This window comes from Schistocerca serialis, chromosome 2, assembly GCF_023864345.2.
Source record: "Schistocerca serialis cubense isolate TAMUIC-IGC-003099 chromosome 2, iqSchSeri2.2, whole genome shotgun sequence".
NCBI classification, from domain to species: domain Eukaryota; kingdom Metazoa; phylum Arthropoda; class Insecta; order Orthoptera; family Acrididae; genus Schistocerca; species Schistocerca serialis.
Window position 1 is genome coordinate 124,590,319 of NC_064639.1, and position 27,623 is coordinate 124,617,941.

The following is a 27,623-nucleotide window of genomic DNA, read 5'->3' on the forward strand; positions in this document are numbered from 1 at the left end:
TGCCAGAAGTTGTCTGTTATTCAGAGATGATAAATAAGAGGAAGTTCTGAAATGCGTCACTCCTTCTGATCTGACTCGTCTCATTTTTATTTAGTTGATTTTCGCGTCTGAGACAACGGGATGGAAAATGGCATATGTGATCTGCATGTACAGTCAAACAAATGATTACAGTTTCAGAAGAATTCAAATGGCTCAAATGGCTCTGAGCACTATGGGACTCAACATCTGAGATCATCAGTCCCCTAGAACTTAGAACTACTTAAACCTAACTAACCTACGGACGTCACACACATCCTTGCCCGAGGCAGGATTCGAACCTGCGACCGTAGCGGTCGTGCGGTTCCAAACTGAAGCGCCTAGAACCGCTCGGTCACACTATCTGGCTTCAGAAGAATTGGACCATTTATTTAAGAGAAAGTGCTTCACAAATTGAAAAGTGAGTAACAAAATGTTCAAATGTGTGTGAAATCTTATGGGACTTAACTACTAAGGTCATCAGTCCCTAAGCTTACACACTATTTAACCTAAAGTATCCTAAGGACAAACACACACACCCACGCCCGAGGGAGGACTCGAATCTCCACCGAGATCAGCCGCACAGTCGATGACTGCAGCGCCTTAGACCGCTCGGCTAATCCCACACGGCGAAAAGTGAGTAACACGTTGGCCCACCTCTGGCCCTTACGTAAACCGTTTTGGAATGTCCTCGTGATGGATATCGTGCCAAATTCCGCCCAGCTGGCGCGTTACACTGTCAGAATAGCCTGCTGGTTGGAGGACCCTCCTATAATGCTCCGAGCGTTCTCAATTTGGGAGACATCTGGCGATCTAGCTGGCCAAAGCATGGTTTGCCAAGCGCGAAGACCAGCAGTAGAAACTCTCGCCGTGTGCGAGCGGGCGTTATCTTGCTGATATATAAGCCTATAATGGCTTGTCGCGTAGGCCAACAAAACGGGACGTAGAATATCGTCGAAGTATCGCTGTAAGGGTGCCGCGCATGACAACGAAAGGGGTCCTGCTATGGAAAGAAATGACACCGCAGACCATCAACCCTGGCTGTCGCGCGTTACGGCGGGCGACAGCGGTATCACACCGCTGTCCTGGGCGTCTCCAGACGCTTCTCCGGACTGGAATCTCATTGGCTGGAGTAGAACGGTCTTCAGTGACGAGTTCCTGACGACATGTCTGGAGACACTCCGGGCAGTGGTGGGATACCAACTTGACTGTCATCAGTCATACGGCCCGGCAACCACGAGTGTTGGGTTCTGTTCCTCTTCGTAGTAGAATCCCATGGGTTGTCATCTGCGGCACTCTTAGAACACAGCGGTACGTCAACGGTATTCTAAACCCCTTCATGGCACGGGATCCTGGTTTTCATTTTCAGAAAGATGGAGCCCGCCCACATACGGGGAGCGTATCTACTGCCTGTCTTCGTGCTTGCCAAACCATACCTTGACCAGCAAGGTCGCCAGATCTCTCTCCAGTTGAGAACGTTTCAAGCATTATTGGCAGAGCTCTCCAACCAGCTCGGGATTTTGACGGTCTAACGCACCAATTGGACAGAATTCGGCATGATATTTGTAAAGCGTTGTTGACTTGCTCAGTTTACGAAGCTCTTTCTCTTGAACAAATCATCCAATTTTTTTCAACTTTTTGTAGTCCTGTCTTCCTCAGTTGCACGTAATATTACGGTATATTGATAATTTTTTTAACATATGTACATATTCCAGGCCACTGATGATGCCTTGCAGAAAATAAAGGCGAAACGCGTATGGCACTAAAATTGTGTTTTATTCAGTTGCCGTCAGACGGTCAGACGGCCGATTGGGCCTCGTGCAGGGCGGGTAGGCGGCCCTTCGCTTTGTTCAGGCGCGAGCATCTTTGTCTGAGGTTTAGGACTGCCGCCGACTGTAGACGTATTCCTTGAATACGGTGGGCAGCGCAGCATGAGGGTCCAGCGACTTCACCTTAAAACGCCGGTATGAGCCATGATACAATCTTAGCTGTCTGCAGAATACTGCCCATTTTTACAAGCAAAAGCTATTTGGTCAGAGCACGGGTCTATAGAATTTGGTTTCCCACAGTCGGATGCCCTCCCTGAAAGTAGGAGATTGGCATGTGACTCGCAGATAAACATCTCTGGCTGTTTCGTGGGATCAGAAGTAGTTCAAGGAAGGAGCTGCACTGGCTGCTCCTAAAAAAATTAGGAGGTAGTGGTAGACAGCAGGCAGCATTCTAAGAATTACATACGTGAGAGAAACATGAATTACCGGAAATAAAGAACATATGTGAAAAGCCGGAATTTAGGAATTCTACTCACAGAAAGACAGGCCACTAACAGTCCCTCATAGGAGGGGGGTTTAGCAGTTTTCTTATGATCAGTTTAGTTGACTAGAATTAACGGAGTCATGCCACTGACGAAAGATAGTTGACATTAACTATGGGGAGAGCAGAAACACATGAGACATTTGCAGGAGAGCTTCTGTGAAGTTTGGAAGGTAGGAGACGAAATACTGGCAGAACTGAAGCTGTGAGGTCGGGGCGTGACTCTTGCTTGGGTAGCTCAGTTGGTAGAGCACTTGCCCGCCAAAGGCAAAGGTCCCGAGTTCGAGTCTCGGTCCGGCACATAGTTTTAATCTGCCGGGAAGTTTCATATCAGCGCACGCTCCGCTGCAGAGTGAAAATTTCATTCTAGAAACACATGACTTTTACACCTTGACGACAGCACACTTACTACCAAGCTCCTTCCATGACTCTGGACGAAGACGGAGCTACTTCTGACGGAGGAGACGACGTCCAGCGGCCATCTGTCGGCACTGGTCCACATTACTCCTTGCTAAAGCTTAAATCATGTTGACATTCAGCAGCACAGGCGACCGGGAATGAGAGGTATAAATCGTCGGTAGGCGCATGGTTTTGGCTAAGTTAGATTCTAGAATTTCAGTACTTCTGACTGCGCATTCCAAGGCTCATTAACGTCCCAGTTAGTTATAGTAGTCGCGTGTGACATTCTATAACTTGCAGTAACGTCTTTTTTCATCACTGATTTGGAAGATGACGGTATCACCCTCTTCCTTAATTCTCGTGGTTTGTGTTGAGTGAATCAGTCATCAGAGGAAAAACTCTCCTATCAAAGCACAAAAAAGTCGAATATGTCCCTGTTTAAAAGACTGACTAAAAAATGGGTTACCAGCTGCCTCACTCTACCTTCCACAGCACCTTTAAAGCTTTTCCCAAAAATTTTGGAAAATCCATCCACTCTCACTTGCCCATTTTCACTCAGTCATTATCTCAGTCATTATCTCTTTGCGTCTCCTTAATTGTCACTGTCTCCTGCCTCACAGCTAGTCCCCGTTCAGTCCTATTACTACTCTGATCTCTATGTCACTGTCTTCCACTTGCTCTCTCTTACTGCTACTATCACATCCATTCCTTTCCACTGCTGTCGTCTCTTCTCATTGTCACTATCTCTCTCTTCCTCGTTGTCAAAGTCATAGATTCTGCCTCTCAACTATCACTGTTTCTCACCCACTTCTACTTTCTCCCTCTCTTTATTCCTCTCCCACTGGCACCGTCTCCTTCACTCTTTCCCTAGCGCTGCTCTGTCACTATATCCTTGTCTTTCTCCTACACTGCCATTCTCTCCTTCGTCTTTTTTATATCACAATCAATTTCCACTCTACTATCGTCCAGTATTTATTAGTTTTCCGTCTCTTCCCCAATGCCACTGCCCGTTCTCTCTCAGCATCAGGAAGCGCGATTATGTTCGCATGCCAAAATTTTCGGGAAAATTTTAAAGGTGCTGAAAAGGGTAGAATGAGACAGCTGGTACCGCATTTTCCAGCCAGTCTGCTAAACTGGAGTATATTCGCCTTTTTTGACCCGATAAGAGCATTTTTCTGATGGTTCCCTTCTCCTCCCTGCTACAGCAGGACATGTCAGTCGTGGAAAGAACTTTATGGGCCGGTAAAATTTTGATAGTTTACTTATGTGAAATTGAAATAACGAAAAACTAATTTTGCACTTCAGACCGCGTTTTAGATGCAAACAATTTTTTCATGCACCTCAGTGCAACATGGGCTACCAGAATCCTCTGATGATAACTGAGACACTTTATGGCATACTTTTACGTCACCTTACGAACTATGTTTTCGCCTCACTCCGGATTTTACGTATACAAGTACGGTAACTTGGAATCTCTTTATCTCGGAAACGGATAAAGATATCAAGAAAATTTCCTAGGTTGTTCTATATCGGGATCTTGGGAATAAATCGTAAAAGTACTCCCATTTACTGTGCATAGCCATTTTGGAATCTGAGGCTGGTTTTAGTACACAAAAACTATATTTTTGGGTTGAAACTTCCTGGCAGATTAAAACTGTGTGCCGGACTGAGACTCGAACTCGGGACCTTTGCCTTTCGCGGGCAAGTGCTCTACCAACTGAGCTGCCAAAGCACGACTCACTCCCCGTCCTCACAGCTTTAATTTTGCCAGTACCTCGCCTCCTACCTTCCAAACTTTACCGAAGCTCTTCTGCGAAACTTGCAGAACTAGCACTCCTGAAAGAAAAGACATTGCGGAGACATATTTTTGGGTTGTTTCTCGGTAAAGATTTTTGAAAATGGGAAGATGTCACTTCTAGATAAATGCCTAGATGAAGAGAATATAACGTTAAAATTTGAGTACGTTACTGCGGTTATTTATTATTTCGATTTAGCGTCACACCGCAGTTTACGATCGTATTTCACATGTAGAAGTAAGACCACTTAGAACCTCTGTATCTCGGAAACTATTAAGGCTACCAAGAAACTTTTCAAGGCTCTTAGAGATCGGTATCTTAGGAGTATATCGTAAAAATTTCAGCACATAGCTGAAATTGCTGTGCGTAACCGACTTGGAATCCACGGTTCGGTTTCGCTTCGAAAAAATGTTATAAATATCATTTTTTGGAAATTTGCTAAGGAACCGTCCATGAACCGATGATGTCTCCATAAGCGCCTTAAGGCCCACCATAGACAACAAAAATGCAAAAAAGCACCAACAAGTTTGCTCCATTTGCCTAAGCAGGAGGAAATGTGTAGTATTCATAGTTCGATCCTGTACTGTACGATAGTGACCCTAATACGATCCTTCTGTTGGGTATACAAATGATCCATTACCCATGGTCTATCCAAAAGATCTGCAACCTTTCTATTAAGACTGGAACCCGAAGTATAAACCTTGGAAGAATTTCGTTTTCACGCGCGGCGTATCGGAATATATAGTGCTGGGGATGTGACCATGAGAAATAGATCAAATGACCAACGAAAAGATAACGTCCTACGACTTGGAGCGTGGAATGTCAGAAGTTTGAGCGTGATAAGGAAGCTAGAAAATCTGAAAAGGGAAATGCAAATGCTCAGTCTAGATACAGTGGGGGTCAGTGAAGTGAAATGGACAGAAGAAAAGAATTTCCGGTCAGATGAGTATAGGATAATAACAGCAGCAGAAAATAGTGTAACACGAAGGATTCGCTAGGAATAAGAAGTATAGACAACAGTAGTACAGGTATACATGCCGACATCGCAAGCAGAAGATGAAGAGATAGAGAAAGTATATGAGGATATTGAACTGGTGATGCAGTACGTAACGGGAGATGAAAACCTAACAATAATGGGGGATTGTAGGGGAAGGCGGATAGGAAAGGGTTAGCGGAGAATATGGGCTTGACACTAGGAATGAGAGTGCAGGATGACTATTAGTGTACTGCAGTAACTTTCAGCTATAAACAGCGAGTGAATCACAAGAGCAAATGGCATTCTTGGAAAAAGCCTCGAGATACGGGAAAATTTCAGTTAGATTACATAATGGTGAAGTAGATATTGGATTGTAGCGCGTACCCAGAAGCAGATAGACTCAGCTGACAATTTAGTAATGATGGAGAGTTGGCTGAGGTTTAAGAGACGAGACAGAAAGAAACAATCTGCAAAGAAGTGGGATACGGAGATGCTAAGGAATGAAGAGAAGGGCTTGATGTTCTCTCAGGCTCAGTAGACTTCTCAGTTTGCGTGGATAATCCTAAAAAAGGCAATCACAGAAGCTGGAAAGAAAAATGTTGGTAAAAGTAAGGTAATTGCGAGGATACCTCAGCTGATCGACGAATGAAGAAAGTACGAAATCATTCAGGGAAATTAAGGAACACAAAAATGCAAGTCACTTAGCAATGAAATAAATAGAAATTGCAGAGAAGATAAGGCGAAACGGCTGCATGAAACATGTGAAGAAATCGAAAATGAAGTAGTGATTGTCAGAAGAACTGAGTCAGTCTATAGGAAAGTCAAAATAATATTCAGTGAAATTAAAATCAGGGTGGTAACATTAAAAGATCAATAGGAATTCCATTATTAAATGCAGAGGAGCGAGCAGATAGATGGAAAGAGTAGAGGGGTAAGACGGCTGATGACGTGATAGAAGAAGAAACAGAGTTGACAGGGAAGAAACAGGGGTTCTACTATTAGAGTCAAAATTTAAAAGAGCTTTAAAGGACTTAGTATGAAATAAGATAGAAGGGACAGGTAACATTCCATTCTTTCTAAAATCATTGGGGGTGGGGGGTGGCAACAAAACGACTATTCACGTTGATGTGTAGAACGTATGAGACTGCGGATATATCATTAGACTTCCGCAAAAACATCATCCACACACTTCCGAAGATAGCGAGGCCCGACAGACGCGATAATTATCGCACAGTCAGCTTAACAGCTCTTGCATCAAAGCTGCTGACAAGAATAATATACAGAAGACTGGAACAGACAATTGAGGATCTATTAGATGACGATCAGTTCGGCTTTAGGAAAGGTAAGGGCACCAGAGAAGCATTTCTGACATTGCGCTTGATAACGAAGGCACTGTTGAATAAAAATCGACACATTCGAAGGATTTATCGACCTGGAAAAATCGTTCAACGATGTAAAATGATACGAGCTGTTTGAAATTCTGAGAAAAGTTGGAGAAGCTATAGGGAAAGATGGGTAATATGTAATATGTACAAGAACCAAAAGGGAACAGTAAGACTGGGAGATCAAAAACGAAGTGGTCGGATTAAAAAGGGTGTAAGAAAAGAATGTAGTTTTTCACTCGCACTATTCAATCTATAGATCGGAGAAGCAGTGAGAGAAAAATAAAATTAAAAAAAAAAATAAAATAAAGATTCAAGTGCAAGATTAAAATTCAGTCTGAAAGGATAAGCATGATTCGCTGATGGCATTGCTATTCTCAGTGAAAGTGAAAAAGAATTACAGCACCTGTTGAATGGAATGAACACTGTAATGGGTACATAATATGAATTGAGAGTAAATCGAAGAAAGGCGAAAGTAATACGAAGTAGCGGAAATGAGAATAGCGAGAAACTTAACATTAGAATTGGGTATCACGAATTAGATGAAGCCAAGGGCTGCTGCTGCATAGGAGGCAAGATAACACATGACGGGCGGAGCAAGGAGGACATAAGAAACATGCTAGCACAGGCAAAAACGGCATTCCTGGATAAGAGAAGTCTAATAGTATTAAGCTTGGGCGTTATTTGACGAAGAAATTTCTGAGAATGTATGTCTGAAGCACAGAATTGTATGTTAGTGAAATAATGACTGTGGAAACCAGAATAGAGAGACTGGAATCATTTGAAATGTGGTGCTACAGAAGAATCTTGAAAATTAGATTAACTGGTAATATAAGGAACGAGGAGGTTCTCTGCAGAATCGAAGATGAAAGAAATGTATGGAAAACACTGACAAGATTAAGGGACAGGATGCTAGAACATCTGTTAAGGCATCAGGGAATTAAGGAAAAAAAGAACGTTATCGCTTGATGTCGAATGTCTAACGATTATCCTTAATCCTCATGGTCTTTGTCCAGTGAATCAATCATTAGATTACTCATTATCGGTGAAGCTTAGTTGTTTTATTTGTTCTGTGTGTAATTGTTTCAGAAAATTCGTGTTATGCATTTGAGACAGATACTTTCTCCTAAAAAGGGGGTCAATGTGACCGACATTTTTTTCTTCAGATACATGAAACCCCTTTTTGTCGAGATGAGTAATGGTTTTTGAGAGAACCATCACACAAAACTCATTTCTCATGGCCAATCTTTTCATCACATTATTCTGTTGGGCGACAGTTCTGATTACTATATGTGATTCTATGGGGAGTGATCAGCCTGCAGCAAGGTCCAACCAATGCGGATCGTTGTGGCTGCGGGAAGGGGTATCCGTTTGCCATTTTTCACTTTGTTAAAAAAATTAGATTTCATTACAACTTTCTAACAAGTCCGAATTGTTGAGCTGATAAAAGTCTTTAGTATGTTGCATTACGAGTATTGTAATAATCCTCTTGGAATAATGTGTATACAATAACTTAACTACATCTGCGCTATTAAATACTTTGAATGAAATTGAAAAGACGTCCACTCAGTATTAAACTACATGGACAGAAAAAAATCTCAGCATCAAGGAGTTGTGCGAGACAAACGAAAGTTCATTGTTCAAGGCAGCTGTATAAGGGTGGTGCCAGTAGCACCACTACGAGGCTGCAAATCAGGTTTGCTTTGAATACGCACTGTAATGGTCCTGAGCGTTAGTTATCTTCGAGATTGGACGTAATGAGCTGATGACAGTCGAGAATGCCTCTAAGACAACGAGACGCCACTATCAACAGCTTACCGAGTTTGAAGAGGTCGTGTAACACGAGAAGATGAATGTTCATTCCGCGATGTTGTAGCAAGACTTGGCGGTGATGTAGCCACTGTACATGATTGTCTGCCCCGAGAGCTGAATGGTCACCATGACGGACTGCCGTCCTAAGGGGCCCGGGTTCGATTCCCGACTGGGTCGGGGTTTTTCTCTGCTCAGTGACTGGGTGTTGCCTTCATCATCATTTCACCCCTATCCGGCACGCAGGTCGCCCAATTCGTCGTCGAATGTAATAAGACCTGAAAAACGGCGGCCGGACCTGCCCCGTAAGGGGCCTCCAGGCCAATGACGCCAAACGCTCATTTCCATTTCCATAGCTCGAAATTTGCTGTACAACTTCGTGGAACATCCCCACTTCAACCCCTACAATTTCATGAAGTTCCGATTGGTGGAGGCACCAAACGCAGCCTTCAAATCGGTGTCAGTAATGGAGCTGCGTTCCAAGCAGATAGCTGTCACTGAGTTTCTACTGTCGGAAAAGCAAACCATTGCAGGTATCCATAGACGCTTGTAAACTGTCTACAGAGATCAGGCAGTGAAAAAAAGCACGGAGAGTCGTTGTGCGAGGCGTCTGTCATCATCACAACCTCGTCGCGGAAACCTGTCCGATCTCGTGCACGCTGACTGGTCGCATTTGTCCACCAGTTGTGTTACTCAGAGGTGGATGCCGATTGGGCTTCTTGCCGCCCAGCAGAAGTCCGTAAAGAACACTGAAGGATCATTGGTGTGGAATTACTTGCGCTTTAAGAGCCTGATCGTGACAATTTCTTGTTGATCATCTTCGCAGGTGATGAAACAAGGGCTGATCACTTCGAACCGGAAACGAAACGGCAATCCATGGAGTGGTGCCACACCACCTGTCTCCTCCGAAGAGAAAATTCAAAGCCGCAACCTCAGCCATTAAAGTTAAGGCGGCCATCTTCTGGAGCTCTTTTGTTTCTGTTTGGTGTCCTCCCTCATGGTGCAACTGTCACCTGTGAAGTGTATTGTGCTATGCTCGGGAAATTGAAGAAACGACTTCAGCTTGTTCGTCAACACAAAAATCTCCATGACAACACAAGAAGTCACACGTCTGCGAACCTGAGAGAAGCTGAAAAAAAAATTCATTGAACAGTTCTTCTTCATCCTGCCTAGAGCCCCGATCTCGCGTCTTCCGACTTCCAAGTGTTTGCTCCAACCAAGGATGCACTCTGCGGGAAGTAGTGCGTGAATGATGGGAAGGCTATTGCCGTAGCAAAACGTTGGGTCTGCCATCGGCCAGTAGAGTGGTACAATGCGGATATACAGGCCATCTCAGTAAGGTAACGTAAGGCCGTCACATGAACGGAAATTATGTCGAAAAGTAAGGTGTTGTAGTCAAAGGCGAGGGGAATAATATGGTGTACTGGAATCCTGACTAAAACCAACCTGCTTTCAGAAAAAAATGCGTTGTTTCACTTCTTGAACACGCCTAGTACGAGGCCGCAAAAGTCTTTGCTAACAGATGAGCAAGTTGGTCGCTCTCAGACCCTCTCGATGAGCCCGTTTCGTCTTTGCTTGCCTAACATGCTATAGCAGATTACATTCTTCCAGTTCTCCCTACTACCTGTAGAAGAGCAGTGTGTTGTTTGTAGGTTTCCCATTAAAATTAGCGCTCGTTCTTTAATGTACTGGTCCATTTAATTCCTAGGTACCTTATACCCTTAGGTAGGTGATAACTTCATTATAGTGAACTCGATTCTGGTAGGCAAATTTCAATTATGTTCTCGCTGCTAAAGATAACAAAAAGTCCTTTTATTTGTTTTTCTCTTATAAAGAAAAGATCTTTTAGTGTGCTGAATAGCAAGAAGAAAATACATTATCTCTTGCACGTTACGACAAACAGGAAGTCACCTATGACCACTGTCAGTTTCCTGAACGATTGAAGTACTCAGTAGTAAAGCCGCTTTATAAAAAGGGAGAAAGGGACAATGTAGACAATTTTAGACCTATTTCTATGCAATCAGTGTTTGCTAAAGCTATTGAAAAGGCTGTGTTTGTAACGATAATTGATCATTTTGTATGACATAATTTGCTATCAAATGTACAGTACAGCTTTAGAAGTCGTTTAACAACTGAAAATGCTATATCCTCTTTTCTCTGCGAGCTACTAGATGGGTTAAACAAAAGATTTCTAACAGTAGGCAGATTTTTCGATTTAACTAAGGCTGAGAATGGGTGTGATGTGGGGTCTGAGTGGAGTACAGCTAAATGGGGGGTGCCCCAGGGATCAGTGTTGGGGCCATTCCTGCTCCTTAGTTATATAAATAATATGCCTGCTGGCACTAACTTGGTAGTAAAGGATGTTGTGTGCGACATTGGCTCAGTTTCAAATAGTGCAACTTGTAGAAAATAAACTAACACTAACTGACAGTAAGACTCAGGTTTTACAGTTCCTAACACACAATTCAACACAACTCAACGTTTTAATTTCACAGAACAGGCATATGATTAGTACAATTGCACAGTTCAAATTTCTGTGTGTTCAGATAGATACTAAACTGTCGTGGAAAGCCCACGTTCACGCTCTTGTTCAAAGACTTAATGCTGCCATTTTTACTATTCAAACGGTGTCTGAAGTATGTGATCGTTCGATACGAAAATTAGTCTACTTTGCTTATTTGCACTCGCTTATGTCGTATGGTATTATATTTTGGGGTAACTCTTCCCATTCTAATAGGATATTTTTGGCTCAGAAACGGGCAGTTCGGGCAATAAGCGGTGTAAGTTTGCGAATCTCACGTCGACCCCTGTTCACTAGTCTGGTATTCCGACATTGGCTTCTCAAAATATATATTCTTTTCTGTCGTTTCCTTTAACAATATCAGCTTATTCCCAAGAACAAGCAGCTTTCACTCAGTTAATACTCGACAGAAATCCAACCTGCATTTGGATCAGACTTCCGTAATTCTTGTACGGAGAGGTGTGCGGTATTCTGGTGCATCCATTTTCAATAAGCTACCACAAGAATTCAAAAATGTTAGCAGTAAGCCACGCGCTTTCAAATCGAAACCGAAGATTTTCCTCACAGGTAACTCCTTCTATTCTGCTGAGGAGTTCCTTGTAGAATTAAACTGATTATTATGTTATATTGTTGATTGCATTTACCTTAACTTATGGTTTCACTTTATTTTGGTTCATAAATATTTTATTTTTATCTGTTATTACTTTTATGTTGTTATTTCATATACTGACACGTTCCATGGCCTTGGAGATTTGCTTCTCAATTTGGTCCTACGGAAGTTGATGTGAAAATAAATAAACGTAAATCAGAACGACGCCGCAACCCTTATGGTGCTGACATATTTCACAAAAGCTTCTGCGATCTGAACTGTAAATGTGTTTACACTTATTATTTTTCTCAGGATTATTTTGAGACAGTTTCCATGTCAGTAATTACTCTGCCAACAGCTGCTCCATTGTCTGAATGGAAACTGATCCTGGACGTGAACGTGCTGGGTCTGAGCATCTGCACCAGGGAAGCCGTGCAGGACATGCTGAGCAGGGGTGTCGACGACGGCTTCATTGTCAACCTCTGCAGGTAGGAGAACGCTGTTGTTTATATGATTACCAGAAAGCAGCTCTACTTGTAACCAGTATCGACATTCATTTATTGTAACTGTCAGCCTTGGGTCACACAGATAGTATCACAACTTGTTTCTACATCTCAGTAAGTTGTCACTACAGGTGTTGACTTCGTTGCTTAGTATCTCTTTAACTGAACAGACAGAGCAGCGCTTACAGTACTCAGTTTGATGGATTCTATGCATCTGACAATGACTTACTAACAAATCGAAATCGGTCACGGTTTCGTATCGCCGTGTAAATCATAGATTTTTTCGTGAGGGCACACACAAAGAAAGAGCATGTCATACACTGCCCCACAAAATAAATGAATCACCCAGAAGACATGGTCATACACGTACACGCCATCGGCTTGTACATTCATGCTCATAAATTAAGAATAATGCTGATACATGGTGAAACAACGCTCTGGTGGGCGGTTTGCGGGTTTAAATCACCTCGGGGTATGCGGTGCATCTGGCCTGCGGTCGTCGCATGGTGACGCTGGCAGCAGTCCACATACGCAAAGGGGTGTTGGTGCATGTCAGAGTATGGTGCAGCAAGTGTGTAGACGTTTCCAGACGTGCTAATGGTGACTGTGTGTAGAAAATGGCTCAAAGAACACATATTGATAACGTTATCAGGGGTAGGATACTAAGGCGACTGGAGGCTGGTCAAACACAGCAGGTTGTACCATGGGCCCTCCGTGTGCCACAAAGTGTGATCTCAGGATTATGGCAACGATTCCAGCAGACAGGAAACGTGTCCAGGCGCTACAATACTGGACGTCCACAGGGTACAACACCAGAAGAAGACCGATATCTCACCATCAGTGCCTGCAGACTGCCACGGAATACTGCAGGTAGCCTTGCTCGGGACCTTACCGCAGCCACTAGAACAGTTGTCTCCACACACATAGTCTACAGACGACTGAACAGACATGGTTTATTCGTCCGGAGACCTGCAAGGTGCATTCCACTGACCCCTGGTCACAGGAGATCCCCTAAAGCCTGGTGTCAAGAACACAGTACATGGTCATTGGAATTGTGATCCCAGATTATGTTCACGGACGAGTCCAGTTACAGTCTGAACAGTGATTCTCGCCGGGTTTTCATCTGGCGTCAACCAGGAACCAGATACCAACCCATTTATGTCCTTGAAAGGGACCTGTATGGAAGTCATGGTTTGATGGTGTGGGGTGGGATTATGATTGGTTCACGTACACTCCTGCATGTCTTTGACAGAGGAACTGTAACAGGTCAGGCGTATCGGGACGTCATTTTGCACCTGTACCTCTGCCTTTTCAGGGGTGCAGTGGATCACACCTTCCTCCTAATGGATGATAACGCACGGCCCCACCGAGCTGCCACCGTGGAGGAGTATCTTGAAACAGAAGGCATCGGCGAATGAAGTGGCCTGCCTGTTGTCCAGACCTAAACCCCATCGAGCACGTCTGGGAGGCTCTCAGTCGACGTATCGCTGCACATCTTCAAACCCCTACGAGACTTAAGGAGCTCCTACAGGCACTGGTGCAAGAATGGGACGCTATACCCCAGCAGCTGCTCGACCACCTGATCCAGAGTATGCCAACCCGTTGTGCGGTCTGCGTACGTGTGAATGGCGATCATATTCCATATTGATGTCGGGATACATGCGCAGGAAACAGTGGCGTTTTGTAGCACATGTGTTTCGGGACGGTTTTCTCAACTTATCACCAATACCGTGGACTTACAGATCTATGTCTTGTGTGTTCTCTATGTACCTATGCTATTAGCGCAAGTTTTGTACAGTGCCATGACGGCGACCTGGCCAGAGGACCCATTCTCTAAATGTTCTGGAGATGCACAGCGGTCTTAGCTCCTCACGTCATGGTGTACTTGGTACGACTTCAGCTCGAGGCTGGTAGTGATTGTGGGAAGTCAGGCAGCATAATGGTTCAGCACGGAGATCCTGCAGCATCATGTTTTGTCTCTGAAATGCCAGTACCATGCTGCAACTTTAAAACAGGGCTATGCTTGTCTACAGATGGCATATGTCTCTGTGAACTGCACGATTCTGAGGTACTCCTGTGGCCAGCAGGATCCCCTGATCTGTCCACCACAGAACATGTGTGGGAGCAGCTAGCATGCCAACTCCATCCCATTGCCAGTATTCAGGATATCAAGGACCTATTACAAGAGTTGTGGGCTTGCATGCCTCAAGAGACGATAACGAATTTATGACTGTAGTATCACCCCCCAGGCGTCGCAAAGTTGGCAACAAAATTGCAAGTTTCCTTTAGATGGCAACAGTTGTTGCACAGTATCTGTCGAACCCAGTGATGTGGACCCGCTCAGCCAAGCTTGCAATGGCTCTGGACTCGGAACGCCCTTTGCTGCCGTGATATAGGACAGCCGGTGGCAGCCACTCAACCCATTTGCACTCGGAATCTCTTTGCTACGACACAATAGTTCTTGCTTAGTACAGTGAGCCTCTTCCTTGTCGACACTGAGAGCAGGACTTTATTTGTTGCTGCATTATTTGTAATGAGTTTTCGTACGTTTGGTGAAATAAAAGTCAAGTAAATCTACTGTTTTTTGTGTTCACTTGTTAGTTAATCATTTTTACTCTGGTCCAGCTTTCCTACGTTGATAGTTACCGCACCACTACGTAGCCATCTCACCTTGCTGTTTTGTACGAAGTCGTACACAACAGTGACATCATTCCCAATCCAATGAGGGTGTGTGTCCGGGCAAGATGGGGTACAATGTCATTCTGATAAATTGACTCAGACTGCCAACTTCTTTGTAAATGTGACTCGATTTTGCCGGCCGGAGTGGCCGAGCGGTTAAAGGCGCTACATTCTGGAACTCCACGACCGCTACGGTCGCAGGTTCGAATCCTGCCTCGGGCATGGATGTGTGTGATGTCCTTAGGTTAGTTAGGATTAAGTAGTTCTAAGTTCTAGGGGACTTATCACCACAGCAGTTGAGTCCCATAGTGCTCAGAGTGATTTGAACCGTTTGACTCGATTTTCTTCCTTCCTTTCTGGGTGCTTCACCTTTTGTCAGACAGCGTAAATTATAACAAATAAATTCAGATCACAGATTCCAATAGTTTATGAAATTATACATCGAATGACTGCAATCACAAGTCGATTATAGGGTATATTAAGAAAGTACATAAACGTAAATTAATTATGCGTGGAATCCTGAATATACTAGAGTGTTGTGGAAGGATAAGACAGTCATGTCAGAATAATTTCATAAATCAGTTTCACTGAAAATCGTAGCATTATATTGGCCATTAGGAAATAGCTGTTTATGTTCAACATTTGTTCACGGCTTATACGGTTGAGGAAGAAGACGTTTACCTGCGTTGACGACACCTCTTGAAGGCAGCTCTAGAGCTAAAAGGGACCTTGGATCTCATTATAATCTTAACAAAAATAGATGAGTGTAGCCCTCTTGCTGGGTTGGAAATCGGGACTACGATTCTAGCTGTGTAGCCACGGAAGCATGATCAAGGACACCACTCTGCCTCAGAGATCTGTCTCTAATTCGTTGCTCAGTCGTGTGTCATTCGTTTCCCATTGGTTTGCGGTTGCTCATCCGTTCTTTGTCTAAAGGAACATGGGCACAGCAGTTTGCCGCCATGCTAGACTCATACTCATAAATTCAAAATAATTGTAGAACGTAGCCCTACACGAAACTGCCGCTAATAGCATAGGCACATTGGGAACACACACGACACAGATATGTAAGTACACGGTATTGGTGATAAGTTGAGAAAACCGTCCCGAAACAAATGTGCTACAAAACGCCATACACAGGCCGCACAACGGGTTGGAATACTCTGGATCAGGCGGTCGAACAGCTGCTGGGGTATAGCCTCCCATTCTTTCACCGATGCCTATCGGAGCTCCTGAAGTGTCGTAAGGATTTGAAGACGTGCAGTGATACGTCGACCGAGAGCATCCCAGACGTGCTCGATGGGTTTTAGGTCTGGAGAACAGGCAGGCTACTCCATTCGTCTCATATCTTCTGTTTCAAGATACTCCTCCACGATGGCAGCTCGGTGGGGCCGTGCGTCATCATCCATCAGGAGGAAGGTGGGACCCACTGCACCCCTGAAAAGATGGACGTACTGGTGCAAAATGACGTCCCGATACGCCTGACCTGTTACAGTTCCTCTGTCAAAGACATGCAGGGGTGTACGTGCACCAATCATAATCACACTCCACACCATCAAAACACGACATCCATACAGGTCCTTTTCAAGAACATTAAGGGGTTGGTATCTGGTTCCTGGTTGACGCCAGATGAAAACCCGGCGAGAATCACTGTTTAGACTATACCTGGACTCGGCTGTGTACGTAACCTGGGACCACTGTTCCAATGACCATGTACTGTGTTCTTGACACAAGACTTTACGGTCTCTCTTGTGGCCAGGGGTCAGTGGAATGCACCTTGCTGGTCTCTGGGCGAATAAACCATGCCTGTTCAGTCGTCTGTAGACTGTGAGTCTGGAGACAACTGTTCCAGTGGCTGCGGTAAGGCCCCGAGCACGGCTACCTACAGTACTCCGTGACCGTCTGTGGGCACTGATGGTGAGATATCGGTCTTCTTGTGATGTTGTACACTGTGGACGTCTTGTGTTGTAGCGCCTGGACATGTTTCCTGTCTGCTGGAATCGTTGGCATAATCTTGAGATCACACTTTGTGGCACACGGAGGGCCCATGCTACGAACTGCTGTGTTTGACCAGCCTCCAGTCTTCAGTCCGGAACCGTGAGACTGCTACGGTCGCAGGTTCGAATCCTGCCTCGGGCATGGATGTATATGATGTCCTTAGGTTGGTTAGGTTTAAGTAGTTCTAAGTTCCAGGGGACTGATGACCTTAGATGTTAAGTCCCACAGTGCTCAAAGCCATTTTGAACCAGCCTCCAGTCGCCCTAGTATTCTACCCCTCATAATGTCATCAATATGTGTTCTTTGAGCCATTTTCAACACCCAGTCACCATTAGCACGTCTGGAAATGTCTGCACACTTACTCGCTGCACCGTACTCTGACATGCACCAACACACGTCTGCGTATGTGGACTGCTGCCAGCGCCACCGTGCGACGACCGCAGGTCAAATGCACCTCATAGTCAAACCGCGAGGTGATTTAAACGCGCAAATCGCCCACCAGAGCGTTGTTTCACCCTGTATCAGCATTATCCTTAATTTAAGGGCATGAGTGTAGCCTTCAGCATGATTTTCTCTGTTACCTTGGAGCCTAGCGTGGAGTGTCCAGCCTTGCTATTAAATGAGTCGCTTCGCGAGAAGATCGACGGACGCCATAACTCAGGGGTGGGCAGGAATCCTGCACGTATGCGGTGCACTTGCATGCGTGCCGTTAACAGGTGTTCTGCGTGCACACAGGGGCCAGCTGGCCACCCGCTTCTCTCCCTTCCCCACCGTACCATCTCTCCACTCCTTCCTCTGTAATGTGGTTTGTTTCCTAGCTTGCTTTATTGAATAAATGAATAAGGTTAATAGGAGTGCTTGAAAGAAATCATGGTTTGAAAGATTACCTATTACCTACGATACATTTTATTTAATTATCACAGGTGTTTACAATACGTTTAATGTCTGGAACTAAATTTCTACACACAAACGCAAAGAGTTACATAAATTTTCATCACTTATATTTGCTCTTAACCAAGGCTTATTAATTTTCATAACAGAAAAAATCTCTCACAAACCTATGTCGAGCCAAACATTGACATTATCTTCCGGCTTCGCGATGGAGACGAGGAAACTCTGCCTGTGTAAAGTCGTGATAAAAGTCTACTACACGTCTTGCCTAAAGGAACTTATCTCTCACACGAGAATTACACTGTAGATCTATTAACTCCATTTGCAAATTGGGATGAATATCATCTACAGAAACAGCAAATGGTCTCGAGAACCATTCAAAAGCTTGGGATAAATATGATATATCCCCAAATCGCTTGAAAAATTCCTCTTTTATTGCACTAAGTATTGAAACATATTTTGTGTAATGTAATATCGTGTATAGACACCTTTTATTAACCTGACACGTTCCACATCATTACGAAGTGTCGTATTCATGATCTATGGAACAAGTACTAATCTAATCTAATCTAATCTTTGCAGTTTTGTTCTCGCACAGTAGACAGAGTAGGGAAATGCACTGCGTTACCTGACGAGAGCTGTCGTTCCCACAGCTCAAGCTTGCTAGTGAAAGCTTGTACCTTTTCAGCCATTTCACAAATTAGCTGATTTTCTCCTTGTAAACTTGTGTTCCATGCATTCATGTGTCCGGTAATGCCCACTAAAAATGCAACGTCGGCAACCAACTCTGGATCTTCTAACTTGGGGTCGTACCTTCCTTTGTCCTTTAAGAACTGATTTATTGGTATTCTCAGCTCAAAAAATCTTTTGAGTACATTACCGAAGCCAGCGGCCTTCACTGTGGTATGGTATGTTACCGTACTCTCCCGCAATTTCAGTTAAATATATATGAAACTGTCTATGTGTAAGCCCGTGGGATCTCAAATAATTAACTGCCCGAATAACCACTTGCATGACGTCCCCCAGTTTTGCTGCTTTTGCACAGAGTACTTCTTGGTGCAAAATGCAGTGGATGCTGTACAATGATTCTTCTGCACGCAGTAGCTTTTTTCTTAGTAATCCAACAAATCCCATTTGTTCCCCTGTCTTTGCAGGTGCTCCGTCTGTTGTCACAGACACAAAACGTTCCCAGTTTAAGCCAGCTGAATCGACAGCTTCTTTAATGGCTTTTAGGATGTCCGCGCCAGTGGTCGTGCTTCTTAAAGATATCATATCTAAAAAAATCCTCTGTTATGTGCAGAGCAGTGTCCACGCCGCAAACATAAATTACTAATTGCGCGGTATCTGAAATATATGTGGAATCATCAAGTGCGATGGAATATGCAATAAACTCCTGCACTGCACTCCTTAATTGACGGTAAACGTCACCTGTCATAGCACTTATACGGCGACTTACAGTTCGACGAGAAAAAGTGATAGCTCGAAACTGATTTACATTCAGTGGGCAAAGTAAATCAGTAGCGTCATTGATGCACTCTTTATAAACTCACCTTCAGCAAATGGTTTTCCAGCTCTCGCTATATTAAGCACAGTCTTATAACTTGCACGTACCGCTGGGCTATCATTGCTGTGTCCTGAATAATTGAAAACAGTGCTCCATAAAATGTTAAATCAGTTGGATGAAAGACATGACGACAGAAAGTCGCAGATCTCTCGTGACAACAGCAAGTTACGTCAGATTCATCTAATATCGTGAGATCGCTCTTCTTAAGCTCAGTCAATTACCCCATCCGCTCAGAATCCGACAATAAATTGTACACGTCCTTATGAAGACAGCCAAGTCACAATGAGAGGAAGCTGAAAGGCACGCGTTAAGCTCACGCAGATTGGCGTGAGGTCTGGAACAGTTAAAGGAATTAATAGTAGCAAATAAAGTACGTAGTTGATGTAATACTTAACTTTAATCCACAATTGTAGAACATCTCTCTTGACGGTACATGTTATAACCACAATATAAAATAATATCAAATGCTATGGCGCCTTGCTAGGCCGTAGCAAATGACGTAGCTGAAGGCTATGCTAACTATCGTCTCGGCAAATGAGAGCGCAGTTGTCAGTGATCCATCTCTGGCTAAGTCGGCTGTACAACTGGGGCGAGTGCCAGTAAGTCTCTTTAGACCTGCCGTGTGGTGGCGCTCGGTCTGCAATCACTGACAGTGGCGACACGCGGGTCCGACGTATACTACCGGACCGCGGCCGATTTAAAGGCTACCACCTAGCAAGTGTGGTGTCTGGCGGTGACACCGCATTACACATTTCGAATTGTCACCTTTTTACACAAAGAAAAAATGAGTCTCCCATTCCTTTTTAAAAGATGGCAAATCTCCACTTCTCCGTTTCCTTGATTCACTCTGTATTTTCCGGTTCTTGAAATACAACGTTCCCTACGTAGTGGTCGCTTCTCATCAACGTCCTCAGCTTAGCCTGGTACTACGCTGCCGCAACCTGCCGGCTTTCGCCACTGCCCCGGTCGACGATTGCACGCGAGCGGCACACGTGCAGCGCTGTGCGCTAATGAGCCCGCCCCTGCCATAACTAACCACGGTCGCGTTCGTCACCAGTGGTCACCTACCATGCTGCCACTGAGTTAGTTGACGCTGCAGTCTATGTCACCCACTTGCAACGAGCCTGTACAACACTCATCGCTATATATAAAATGCCAGTACACGCTTTTAGAGGTTTGTAATTCACTCAAGATTTATTGTTGCAAGAGTGAATATGGAGTACATGAATTGATTACATTTACTGATAAATAGCAAAAGAGCATCTGACGTAAAAGTCAGTTTGTCTAGCCTCCATGCGCGGCAATGCAGGGGCTTACTCTGGTATCCAATCGATAGTACAGATGGCGAATACTGTCCTGAGATACGTAATTCCACGCCTGCTCGACCTGTTCTCGAAGTTCTGTAACAGACGTTGGTTGACGAGTCACGCGAGTCAATTCTCATCCAGTCACATCCCACACGTGCTCAATTGGAGACAAGTACAGAGATCGTGGTGGCCAGGGAAGTTGCTGCACGTCTTGCGGAATTGAGTTTCATGTGCTTTGTGTGGAACAACACATCACCTTTCTGTTACAAGAATGGCAAAAGAACAAGCCTAACAACATTCTGCACGTACCGAGAACTGGTTGGCATCCCCTCCAGGCACACCAAAGTGAACGAGGGTTGTAGCTTATCGCACCCCAGACCATAGAGCTTGGGGTGGAGACAATGTGTCTTCGACGAATACGCTCTACAAGTCAGCGCTCACCAGGTCTACATCTTATGTGTGAAGGACTGTCACTTGTGTGCAGGTAGGATCTGCATTCATTGCTGAAGACCACGCGGCGCCATTCCATCTTCCAAGTGATCCGCTTACGGCATCGGCCGAGCAGTGCACATCGATGCTATGGTGTGAGTGGAAGACGGGCTAGAGTCCCACCGCTAGTAACCAGTTCGCAATAGTTCATGTTCTATGCTATGGTAGCTGTACGACATACCACTGCTACCCTTACAATACGACGATCCTGGCGGGCGCCTGTGCTGTGTGAACGTAGAGATACATATCTATGGGTGTAGGTTCACTTTGATCACTGATGCCAAGATCGTTACATAACTCACGCAGCCCGTCCAAATAGCGTGGCAATAGTCCGAAAGGACCATGCCATCACTCGGAAGGCTACACCTTAACCCAACTCGCTCAGTTGGTTGTAGGAAGCATGACTGCGTCTCCATGGCATGGTTGCCTGCTAGCTTCACACCTTTGCACTACACGAAGTCTTCTGGCCGTGAGCATTCCCTATTAGAGAGCATACATTGTCCAGTCCCAAAATAATAATAATAATAATAATAATAATAATAATGATGATTTTACTAAGCAGTACTTATCAGATGAAATGAGCTGAAAAGAAATGTCACTTCATGAAGTTAGAAACCTCAGAGTTTAAGCATTGAGAAACCCTGGTGGAGGACATTTGTGAAGGGAAGAGAGATAAGACGTATACGATCAAACCACGCACATTAAGACATTATTTTAACTGCAGTTGGACGACAACAGAAGTGTTCCATATGTTATGTAAAGTAGGGTCCTCCAGTAGCCCATCAGATCACGGACTAAACATGTGATGGTACTATTTGAGACTACGCCAAGCCCTGACGTCAACGAAATCATTGCAGTATACATAAGTGGTAAGATCGAGCAGAAACCTCTAGGAGAAATCCGACATTAAACTATTTACGTGTCAAGGGAGCCAGGTAATGGAAATATCCCGAAAGGCTATTATCGAGGGTCATCTGCAACTTAGACGGCATGTAAGCAAGAGGTAAAATGAGAAGAGTCAGTCTGATGGAGAAGATTGATGGAGAATTCTGATGGAGAAGTCTGAAGGAGGAGTCCGAGAGCAGTAGTACGCCAGTCCACCGCAATCTGAGTATGCAGAAGTAATGTTCGCAGCGAGAAGTCGGTGATCAGATCTGGAGACACACACAGCAACTGCAAGATAAGTCTGGGCAATAGCTCTGAACAGAGACGATCTGTCTTTGTCTCAAGGAACAGCTAGCTCTTGTAGCTTCGTAATTAACGAGAACAATTTACGGAATAGTAATTGTCTTTTGTAGGCTTAGACAAGTGGCCTGCTCATAAGAGTAAATTGGGTCTGACAAGTAATACAGAAAGGGATTAGGAACTGGCACCTCATTTATAAGTTCTCAAAGAAAATAAAGCTATTACTTAAATAAACACTGAATTCTTCAGCATGCCCAGCCTGCTATTAATCCTAAAAGATTACCACTGTAACCAACAACCACCCAGTTCTACCTCAGAGAGCTTTCTCCCTCTCATCTCCGACAATAAAGGTGGACACTCAAACAACCCTCAGATTGTCGTCAACGTTCCGACCGCACTACAAAACTGTGCTGGGACGCGGCAACACAGACGACATTTTGCTAGCTATATCACTATCTGTTGGCGGACGGCATTGAAGCCATTATCAGTACATCTACTATCCCCCCAGGTGGTATATGCCATGATCGGATGAAACTCAACGTCGTCTTTCCAGGTGTACCATTTTCTCCGCCAGTATACATAATTATCAAAAAGTTGCGATAGACAGATACCGCCCACAGGAAATTTAAAGAGGCCTTTGGAGAAAAGAGAAGTAGCTGTATGAATACCAGTCCAAAACAAGGAAGAGAAAGCTGAAAGGTGGAAGGAGTATATACAGGGTCTGTACAAGGGAACTGAAGGCAGTGTTATAGAACTGTAAGAGGACGTAGATGAACATGATGTGTGAGACATGATACTGCAAGAAGAATTTGATAGAACAGTGAATGACCGAAGTCGAAACAAGGTTTTGGGTGTAGATGACAAACCGTCAGAACTGCTGATCGCCTTGGGAGAGCTAGCCATGACAAACACTCCCATCTGGTTTGCAAGATGTATGAGACAGTCGGAATACCGTCGGACTTCAAGAAGAATACAGTAATTCCAGTTCCAAAGAAAGCAGGTGGTGACAGGTGTGAATATTATCGAAGCTGTCAGTTTAATAAGTCATGGTTACACAGTACTGACACGAATTCTTTACAGAAGAATGAAAAAAAAACTAGTAGAAACCAAAATCGGGGTAGATCAGTTTGGATTCCCGAGAAATATAGGAACACGTGAGCCAATACTGACCCTACGACTTATCTTAAAAATAGGTTAAGGAAAGGTACACCTAAGTTCATAGCATTTGTAGATCTAGAGAAAGAAAAAGACTCCGGTACTCTCTTTCAAATTCTAAAGGCAGCATGGGTAAAAGACAAGGAGCAAAAGACTGTTTACAACTTGTACAGAAACCAGACGGTGATTATAAGAGTCGAGGGTGGTGAAAGACAATCAGTGGTTGAGAAGGGAGTGAGACATAGTTGTAGCCTATCCCTAATGTTATTCGCTAAGTACATTCAACAAGGATCAAAGGAAACCAAAGAAAATTTGGATTAGTAATTAAAGTTCGAGACTGCCCATGACACTGTAGTTGTGTCGGAGACAGTAGAGGACTTGGAAAAGCAGTTGAACGAATTGGACAGTGAAATGAAAAATGTATATAGGATGAACATGAACAAAAGCAAAACAAGGAGAATTAAATCAGGTGATGCTGAGGGAATTAGATTAGGAAACGTGGCTCTTAAGGTAGTAGATGATTTTTGTTATTTGGGCAGGAAAATAACTGATGATGGAAGAAGTAGAGAGGATATAAAATTTAGGCTGGCAACGGCAAGAAAAGCGTTTATACAGAGAAGAAAATTGTTAACATCGAAAACACATCTACATCTACAAAGATACTCCGGAAACCACCGTACGGTGCGTGGCCGAGGGTACCCTGTACCAGTACTTGTCATTTCCTTTCCTGTTCCACCCGCAAATATAGCGAGGGGAAAACGACTGTCTGTATGCCTCCTTATGAGCCCTAATTCCTCGTATCTCATTTGCCTGGTCCTTACGCGCAATGTATGTTGGCGGAAGTACAATCGTTCCGCAGTCAGCTTCAAATGACGCTTCTCTAAATTTTCTCAATGGTGTTTCTCGAAAAGATCGTCGCCTTGCCTCCAGAGATTTCCATTTGCGTTCCAGAAGTATCTCCGTAACGCTTACGCGTTGTTCGAACCTACCGGTAACAAATCTAGCAGCCCGTCCCTGAACTGCTTCGATGTCTTCCTTCAGTCCGACCTGGTACGGATCCTGAACACTCGAGCAGTACTCAAGAAATCCTCTATGCGGTCTCCTTTATAGATGAACCACTCTTTCCTAAAATTTTCCCAGTAAACCGAAGTCGAACATTCGCCTTCCCTACCATAGTTCTCACATGTTTGTTCCACCTCATATCGCTTTGCAGAGTTATATCCAAATATTTAAACGACTTGACTGTGTCAAGCAGGACACAAGTAATACTGTATCCGAACATTACTGGTTTGATCTTCATACTCATCCGCATCAACTTACATTTTTTCACATTTATGGCTAGTTGCCATTCATCACACCAACTGGAAATTTTGTCTAAGTCGTCTTGTATTTTCCTACAGTCACTCAACTTCGACACCTTACCGTAGACCACGGCATCATCAGCAAACAAGTGCAGGTTGCTGCCCACTCTGTCCGCCAAATCATTTATGTATATGTCCTATCACACTTCCCTGGGTCAATCCTGACGAAACCTTTCTCTCTGATGAGCGCTCGCCCTCCAAGATAATATGCTGGGTTCTATTGTTTAAGATGTCTTCGACGCATCCTCAAGTCTGTGAACTAATTGCATATGCTCGTACATTCGTTAACAGCCTGCAGTGGTGCCCTGTGTCAAATGGTTTCCGGAAATCTAGAAATATGGGGTCAGGCTGTTGCCCTTCACCCATAATTCGCAGTCTATCATGTGAAACAAGGGCAAGCTGAGTTTCGCAAAAGCGAAGCTTTCTAAAACCATGCTAAATCGTGAACACAAGCTTCTCAGTCTCAACAAAGTTTATGATATTCGAACTGATGAGAATATGTTCAAGGATTCTGCAATAAACAGAAGGATATTGGTCTGTACTCTTGCGCGTCCGTTCTTAGACCTTTATTATGTAACGGAGTCACCAGCGCTTTTTTCATTCACTTGGGACTTTATGCTGGGCGAGAGATTTATGATAAATGCAAGGTAGGTAAGGATATGCACTCATGCTCATAAATTAAGGCTATGCTGATACATGGTGAAACAACGCTCTGATGGACGGTTTGCGGGTTTAAATCACCTCATGGTATGACCATGCGGTGCATTTGACCTGCGGTCGTCGCACGGTGGCGCTGGCAGCAGTCCACATACGCAGAGGTGTGTTGGTGCATGTCAGAGTACGGTGCAGCGAGTAAGTGTGCAGACGTTTTCACACTTCCTAATGGTGACTGTGTGTTGAAAATGGCTCAAAGAACACATCCTGATGAAGTTATGAGAAGTAGAATACTAGGGCGACTGAAGGCTGGTCAAACACGGCAGGTCGTAGCACGTGCCCTCCGTGTACCACAAAGTGTGATCTCACGATTATGGTTCAAATGTCTCTGAGCACTATGGGACTTAACTCTTGAGGTCATCAGTCCCCTAGAACTTAGAACTACTTAAACCTAACCAACCTAAGGACATCACACACATCCATGCCCGAGGCAGGAGTCGAACCTGCGACCGTAGCGGTCGCACGGTTCCAAACTGTAGCGCCTAGAACCGCTCGGCCACTCCGGCCGGCTCTCACGATTATGGCAACGATTCCTGCAGACAGGAAACGTGGGAAACGTGTCAAGGCGCTACGGTACGCGACGTCCACAGTGTACAACACCACAAGAAAACCGATGTCTATCAGTGTCCGCAGACGGCGACGGAGTACTGCAGTAGCCTTGCTCGGGGCCTTACTGCAGCCACTGGAACAGTTATCTCCTGGAACACAGTCTACAGACGACTGAACACACGTGGTTTATTCGCCCAGAGATCTGCAAGGTGCATTCCACTGATCCCTGGTCACAAGAGAGACCGTAAAGCCTGGTGTCAAGAACATAGTACATGGTCATTGGAACAGTGGTCCCAGGTTATGTTCACGGACAAGCCCAGGTGTAGTCTGAACGGTGATTCTCGCTGGTTTTCATCTGTTGTGAACCAGGAACCAGATAGCAACCCCTTAATGTACTTGAAAGGGGTGCAGTGGGTCCCACTGGTGGATGATAGCGCACGGCCCCAGCGAGCCGCCAGCGTGGAGGAATATCTTGAAACAGAAGGTATCAGGCGAATGGAGTGGCCTGCCTGTTCTCCAGACCTAAACCCCATCGAGGTCGTCTGGGATGCTCTCGATCGACGTATCGCTGCACGTCTTCAAACCCCTACGACACTTCAGGAGCTCCGACAAGCACTGGTGCAAGAATGGGAGGCTATACCCCAGCAGCTGCTCGACCACATGATCCAGAGTATGCCAACCCGTTGTGCGGCCTGTGTACATGTGCATGGCGATCTTATCCCATATTGATGTCGGGGTACATGCGCAGGAAACAGTGGCGTTTTGTAGCACATGTGTTTTGAGACGGTCTTCTCAACTTATCACCAATGCCGTGGAATTACATTTCTGTGTCGTGTGTGTTCCCTATGTGCCTATGCTATTAGCGCAAGTTTTGTATAGTGCCACTTTGTGTGGCACCACATTCTGCAATTATCCTTAATTTATGAGCATGAGAGTAGATTTAAGAGTTAGGAAGTCTTTTCTGAAAGTATCTGTATGGAGTGTAGCCATGTATGGAAATGAAACAGAGACCATAAACAGGTTAGCGAAAATGAAGATAGAAGCCTTCGAAACGTGTTGCTAAGGAAGAGTGCTGTAGATTACATGTGTAGATCACGTAATTAGTCATGGGGTGCTGAACAGCACTGAGTAGAAAGAAATTTGTGGCACAACCTGATCAGAAGTAGGGATCGGTTAGTATGACGGATTATGAGACATCAACGGATCAGCAGTTTAGTATTGGAAGGAAATGTGGGTGGTAAAAATCGTAGAGGGAGATCAATACAGCAGATTCAGAAGGATGTAGGTTGGAATAGTTATTCGGAGGTGAAGAGGTATGCACAGGACAGAGTAGCATGGAGAGCTGCATCAAACCAGTCTCTGGACTGAATATCACAACAAGCCCGACCTCTTGCAGGTATCCGAAATGGCAAGAGATGGTTCGTGCATAGA

General features: G+C 44.5%; 1 protein-coding gene and 1 non-coding gene across 2 annotated transcripts in view; both read left to right on the top strand.

The window, feature by feature from the left end:
- LOC126455460 (dehydrogenase/reductase SDR family member 11-like) overlaps positions 1-27,623 on the top strand; it is a 270,480-nt gene that overhangs the window by 30,493 nt on the left and 212,364 nt on the right. The window lies entirely within an intron of this gene.
- On the top strand, positions 2,552-2,626 carry Trnaw-cca (transfer RNA tryptophan (anticodon CCA)). The gene has a single exon. It is a non-coding gene; the product is annotated as a tRNA-Trp (tRNA).